The sequence below is a fragment of the Falco punctatus genome (genome assembly GCF_963210335.1).
Source record: "Falco punctatus genome assembly, chromosome: 2".
In the NCBI taxonomy this organism is placed as follows: Eukaryota; Metazoa; Chordata; class Aves; order Falconiformes; family Falconidae; genus Falco; species Falco punctatus.
This window is the reverse complement of record NC_137581.1, coordinates 80,315,274-80,322,068: the sequence shown is the minus strand read 5'-3', so window position 1 is coordinate 80,322,068 and position 6,795 is coordinate 80,315,274. Positions and strand designations below refer to the sequence as shown.

The following is a 6,795-nucleotide window of genomic DNA, read 5'->3' as shown; positions in this document are numbered from 1 at the left end:
GGGAAACAGTCTTCTGGCCTGCCCATGGGATGGTTCCCAAACTTCTTGAATAGGGGCTGGTTTATCACCACTTCCATCACACTGGCAGAATTGCCCCAATCTTTTTGTAGGGATGCAAGAGAAAAGATACCAGGCAAGGCAAGGGAAAAGGGACAAAAGGGAGTTTGGCCTCGAGTTTTGGCTTATTCAGAGCTTGAATGTGGAGCTCCCACCAAGAGCCCTGCCTCAGGCTGGGGGTGCCCTGGGGATGTGAAGCCTCTAGGCATGGACAATGGGGTGACTGAGTGTCCCAAGTCCTGTTTGACAACTCAGGACCCGTGCAGGGCAGCCTCTGCAGCTTGTCTCTGCCCCAGCACAGCTTTTTTGCACAACCAGCTTTCCTGCAGCAATATCAATGGGTTTCCTTCCCTTACCATTGCAAGGGCTTTCCAGCACTGCTGCCCTGCTGCTGCCTGCTGCTTGTTGTTTCCATTTCACCCTGTCCTTAGCCTCTTTTGCTACCTTCTCAGCCTCCAGCTCTGTCTGGGGCCCTGGAAGACTGATAGCTGCAAATTACAGCTGTGCATACCAGCAGTGAGCAGGGAGGATGCTGGGCCAAAGAAGGGGAAGGATAATTTCACAGGAATGAAGCCCCTTGTCAAGTGGATCATAGACATGTCTTCCACCTCTGCTCTCATATCTAGTCTACTTACCATTTATTTTTCACTTTGAAGCCGGCAGCGTCTAACTGACCTTACACTGCTAAACTTCCCTGTCAGGTGTGGCCTAAAAAAACCCAAATAACAAAACAATACATGAGCTACTACAGTGTGTAAATGTTGCAGGGAGCAGTGAGAAGTCATACACACTCTCAACAGACACTGCTGGCAAAGAGGCATAAAGCTTTGGGAGTATCAGAAAGCTAGCTGGCTCTGTTTGACCTGCCCCTCTGTTTACACTCCAGCTGGAAGTGGGGGGCTAACACTAAGTTACAATCTTTCTGTAATAATATGTAATTATTACATAATACAAAAATTTAAAAATAATAAAACAAAATTGTATTAATCTTACAGAAGGTCCAGGCTGATGTGAAAAATCACATCTAAGATCAGCCTATTGTATAAACTGTACTAAACCAAATATGTACGTCGCTTTATTTCTGCCAGCTGTAAGATTAACATTAATCACTTAATAGCAGTGTGAAGGATGGTCTTGCAGTTAAAGCACTTCGCCTGTGCTGAGGACTCAAAATACATTTCACAGCTCTGCCACAGGCTTGTCACATCACCACCATGGGCAAGACACTCCATCTTGCAGTCCTTTTGCCCTCCCAGCAGTAAAATAGGTATATTAAGCAGGGGAAATTACATCTTTTCTTTATCTGTTGTCCATTTTTTCTATGAAGATAATACGCTTTTGGTGGGAAAGTGCCATTTCCAACTATTAGTCTACAGGCATCTGAACTCCATGTGGTTCTGCCCCGGGAAGGTGCTTACCTGGCTAATCCTGATGCCAATGGTAGCAGTAGCTTAACACAGATGTACTCAGCCCCAGAGGCTCTTAGAGTCCTCTTTAGTCAAAGCCTTTTGGTAGAATACATGCTTTACCTCGACGGATACCTTGCAGATGGATGGTTTAAGAGATGTTGAGCAATCGCAGCTTCCTTTAAAATCAAAGAAACTGTGAATGCTCACTCTTTCTGAAAATCAGCCCACACTATAAAATTACTTTCAGCTACATTTAAATGGGCATGGTTAGATTACAGGTGTGCATCCAGTTTTCCTACTATCACCACCTTTGGTCATTAAGCTTAAACAATTGTGAAAAAACTTAACTCAAAAGCCATTATTCAATATTGGTTGTTTAGCTAATGCATTTTGTTTATCCTGGGTAATGGAAATAACCTGGCCCACTTCTCTTTTTACATAATCTTTTCATGTTTGTTACCAGTTGTCAGTCAGGTTCACATGCCCCAGCACAGTGGAGCACTATTAAGAGCGACAAACACGGAAGGGAAATTATTACAATAAAAGAAAGACGCTCTCAAGGGCATAGACCACCTTGTTTGTTCTGTGTTTGTACTTCCCTTAATAGAAATAAAAACAGTCAGAGCCTTGATATGAACAGTAGATTCTGTAGCACATGGTATTTAGAAAGTAAAGAACCCTAACATACCTCATGGTGACCCCTTAAAAAGCTATCTTATAACGCTAGATAAGGATGAATGCTGAAAAGTAGGCCTATGTACCTTTATTCTGCAAGAGAAGCTCAATGTATTGTCAGTGAAATGTCATTGCCTCATTAATTATGAAATGTCATAAACATTAACGACAAAAGATCATTGTTGTGATCATAATTATGTAACTCTGATGCAATATTATGACCAAAGACATTCCAGTGGTCTGAAATATATTTCTGAATACCACTGGGGTTGCCTCAGTAAGGATATGCTAGCTTTAAAGTATTTTTGCCAAAATTGCAGTGGCAGTCTGGATTTTTTCAAATTCAAAGACACTTCAAAGTCATATTAGAAATAGTCCTGCACCATTTTTTTCAAGATAATGCTTTTGTCTTTAAAATAAGCCCCCAAGTATTTTAACCAATTGTCTCATCTTTATTTTAAATGTCACTATACCTTTTGGAACATGACACCTTCCATTTTACTTTTTTCTAGGCCAAAGTCTGACTTGGTATTGACTTCAGCAAGGTTTTACACAATTAAATTGTGTAAATGATGGGATGCTGAAAATAGCCTAACAAATCTGGTTTTCAAAATAATCACACTGGTGTCTTCGGGGGGGGGGGGGGGGGGGGGGCGGGGGAAAAAAAAAAAAAAAAAAAAAAAAAAAGAAACTAAACTATACTGCAGCTAGTGCCCCAGAAAAGCTACCACTGCATACCAGGCTGAGTTCAGCCATGGAAGGTGAATAGGGTAGAAAGGAATGCCTTAATTTCTCAGTTTTGTTTTCTTTTTGCCAAGTGAAGAAAGTTGGTATTGTTGTTAAGTTTGTTTTGAAACCGATAGAAAATGCTGAGTGAAATGACTGAAGACTGAATTGCTGGAAATATCTGCAAGATGAGTTCTAGAAGGCAGCAGTCTTCATGCATATTCACAGCTGTAGACCATGACATTCTTAGGGAGGGAGCATGGGACTGCTGCAATGGAAAAACTTAGCAGCTGTGTCCTCCCAGTTTCTCCCTCTTCCTAGAGAAATCAAAACAACATCCTCGTGGCCATGCTTTGGGAAGTGCCTCTCCACTTCCTTCACTTTTCTACCCTCAAGCTAGCTCTGTAATTATTCCCCTCCTGACCACGGATGTTTCTCTGAGGTGATTCCTCGTTCAGGATATCCAAAACACCAGAGGGCAGCAAAAGTGTTAAAGCAGAAATTGCAAAAGCATCAACCTTCCCAGCAGAAGCACCTCTAGGATAATAAAATGTGATTGCTCGTAAGGGGTTTGTAATGCTTGGACAGTATCAATTTATAGTGAAAGTGGTAGAAAAACTATGTAATTATGACACTACCAAAATTGTGCAAGGGCTACTTCTCAGCAGCACTGCTGGAAGTTGTTGTGACCCATATGTGTGAAAACAGAATAGAAATACCAAAAGGTTGCTGAGAATAATAGATGCCGGAGGTCTTTAATTTAACTCTCAACACCCCATACAATAGTGTTACAACTCTTATCCCTCCCCCACTGCAGAAGCTGTATGTACCCCACCCTCTGGACTAGAGACTGGAGGTGTCTGTAGGTACCTTCCACAGGCAGAAACGTTTGCCAGTTCTTCTTGCCTCTTCCATCTAATGCAGGTAATTAAAATCAGGATGGTGGATTCTCCTCAGTGTAGCCCTCTGGTGAGGTCTTACACCAGGGGTCCTCAAACTGTTTAAACAGGGGGCCGGCGTGCAGATGAAGTGGCAGGCAGTCATCTACAGCTGCTTGGTTTCCCCCCTGCCTCCAACCCCCGGCGGGGGGGGGGGGGGGGCAGGGAGGTTCTGTAAATACCGGGGGCCGGATTGAGGAGCCTGGGGGGCCATATCCAGCCCGTGGGCTGTAGTTTGAGGACCCCTATCTTACACTCTCCAGGCAGTTCCATAGCACAGGTGTCCAGCTTAGGATGGAAAAATTGTGAGATGTTAGGGAGAGCACCAAATGCAGTCGTCTTCTTCCCATTTGGGAAGAAAGGAATTCTAAATTCTGACTCCTTTTAAAAGAAATAAAAATGTTACACTCCTAACTGGGGCTGTCTGTCTTGAGTGTTCTTTCTAAAAAGACCGGTTCTGTTTGCCATCCTAAAACAATCAATTTCAAATGAAAAGAGCAATCATAATTAAAGGGAGGAAAATCCCACCACAGCAGAGGAACCATTATTAAAGTAATTCTTTTCTTTATAACTCCTGGGGCACTGTTCACATGCAGTTGCTACTGTATGTGCTGTTTGTGCGTCACCTCCTCTTCATGAGCTCCACAGAGAATATACTGTTAACTTAATAATAACAATAATAATAAGCTAGCTTTTCATGTGAGTTATTCAAGGCACTATGTAAGCACTAACTGAATGTTACAACAGCTCGGGGTGGCTGCGTGCTATTCCCCTCTTACAGTGAATGGCATAGCAGTCCCATGACCTGGGTCACACCACTGCCTCTGTGTAAGCAGCTCCTGTCCTTCAGCTCCTGACCACCAGCTCTGCGAGACGCTGCCCTCTTCCAGCCCCATTTGAGCCCTGCGGACTGCCAGCCCGCCTGCTCGCACTAAGCAAGCATAGGGACAGCCCATGTTGTGCAATGGTCAAGATAAACAAAGTCTGGGGGTTAATTTCAGGTGTTACTTCTCCACGTTTCTAGGAGAAAGAGCCTGCAGAGTAACTAGACTCCCAAAGGGCTAGCACCCATGCTGCAGGGGGCAACACAAGCAATATAGTTCATTAGATAAGAGAAGCAGAGGAAGTCCTGCTTGCTTCACTACAGTATCCTGATATATGTTGATGACACACAGCTCATGTATCATGTAATTTGATTTATACAGAGCACCACATTTTTCTCATCCTGTCTTTAGTGTAAATTTAAAAGAACAGACAAAAAGTGCACTTTCTTCCCGTAGTGGGTCCCTCTTAAGCCCTTTAGAAGTCATCCACAGACCCTAACGAGACCACCAACTGCAGGTGAAATCAATCGTACTGATTTCTTTTAAATCTCCAGTGTGCAGCAGAGCTGTATGTCTTCCACCCAAGGCATCACCTTATTTCAAGCAGTCTGGCAAATCCAATTTACATGGTACCTCTGGATGGAAGAGAAAGGTTGCTGCCCAGGGTACGACTGGCTGTGATGGTCAGGCTAGGGGTTCAGACTAAGACAGACATCTTCCACTCAGGAGCCCAACTGCCAGCTGGAGAATTACTTGTCTAAAAAAACGGTAATATAGAAGACAAGTTGAATAACAAGCGGCAGGCATCATTCAGGACTTACTTTCTAGGCTACATGTACAAACATTTTGGTCACTTGCTGCGTGAAGGCTGAAGACCTACATGTTTGAACCCTGTGCCTCTGCCGCTTCACATTTGACCTTGAGAGGAACCTCTCGAGAGCTTCCAGAACGCTGAGGTTCAATCCCTAAGCAGCCTCCTTCAGCCTCGGTGTGCAAAAAAGTAACTTCCCAAGCCTCACTTCCAGACCGACCAAGAGGTAATAGCTCTGCAGGTGTATTCAGAATGTATGAGTAAGTTGCAAAAGTATGGCAGGACTGCGTACGTGTGTGTGTAAATATATACATATATATGGTCTCTCTGTTACTACTTCCCGTCCTGCCTGTGTGCAGCTGGTGGACTCAGAGGGTTGCTGGCTCCACACTGGGCTGGCGCCAGCCTCGTGTGCCCGAGGGGGTGGGTGGTCAGCAGCCCCCGGCAGCTCCCCTCCATCACGCCCCGGAAGCACCGGCAAGGAAGGCGGCCTGGCCGGGGGCTGGCGGGTCCGCATGCCGCCGGGGGCACCGGTGCAACGGGTGGGCGGCCACAGCCCTCCGGCTGCTCCGAGGGCAGGACAAAATGCCCCCCGCAGCGCTGCCGCCACGCTTCCCTTGCTGACGGCGGGACAGCCCCCGTCGGTGGCCCCGCGACACGGAGCGAAGGCTGCCTGGTGGCTGGGAGGGGGTAGCGGGGGCCCGGCACCCCAGCCGGCAGGGCCGGGGTCACCAGGACCGGACAGGCGCTTGCGGCGGGGTCGGCAGCCCCGCTTGTGCGGGGTTAGCGCGGCGCTCGCAGCCTCCGCCGAGCCGCCGGCAGGGCAGGGGGGCTGCGGGCTGCCGGTGGCCCGGGGCGGGCTGCGGGCGGCCCGGGGCGCTGAGGGGAGGCGCGCGCGGCCCGCCCCCCGCCGCGGAACGGCCGCGAGACGTGTGACGGCTGCCGGCACTCCGCGCGCCAGAGGCTGACGCGAACACCGGCCACGCCGGCAGGGGGCGACCCCGCCGGGAGAAGGGCCGCGGTCACGTGACACCAGAGCGCGCCTTGCCCCCCCTCCTCCGGACGGGGGGGGGGGCCGGGGACTCAGCGCCCCCCCCCTCCCTCTGCCCTGACGTCACCGCCCCTCCGTCTCCTGGGCGACGGCTCCATCAGCGCGCGCGTCAGCGCCGCCCGTTCCTTGGCAACGGCCCGGTGTCTCGCTCTCCTTCAGCCTCGCGCCTGGGCGCGCGTCTGTCTGGCGTCAAAGTGACGTCAATGGGCCCGTCTCGGCTTTCGGCGGTGGGCGGGGGGAAGAGGCGGGAGGGAGGGCGGGGTGTGCGTGTCGGGGGGCCGGCGGAGCGGGGCGGGGAGGCGGG

At 48.7% G+C, this 6,795-nt stretch overlaps 1 long non-coding RNA gene across 1 annotated transcript in view; it reads right to left on the bottom strand.

The window, feature by feature from the left end:
* Positions 1-6,740, bottom strand: part of LOC308059508 — a 17,391-nt gene extending 10,651 nt beyond the window's left edge. The window contains exon 1 of the long non-coding RNA XR_013926275.1: positions 3,738-6,740. This is a non-coding gene — a long non-coding RNA (uncharacterized lncRNA). The remainder of the gene's footprint in view (positions 1-3,737) is intronic.
* Between the last annotated feature and the right edge of the window lie 55 nt (positions 6,741-6,795).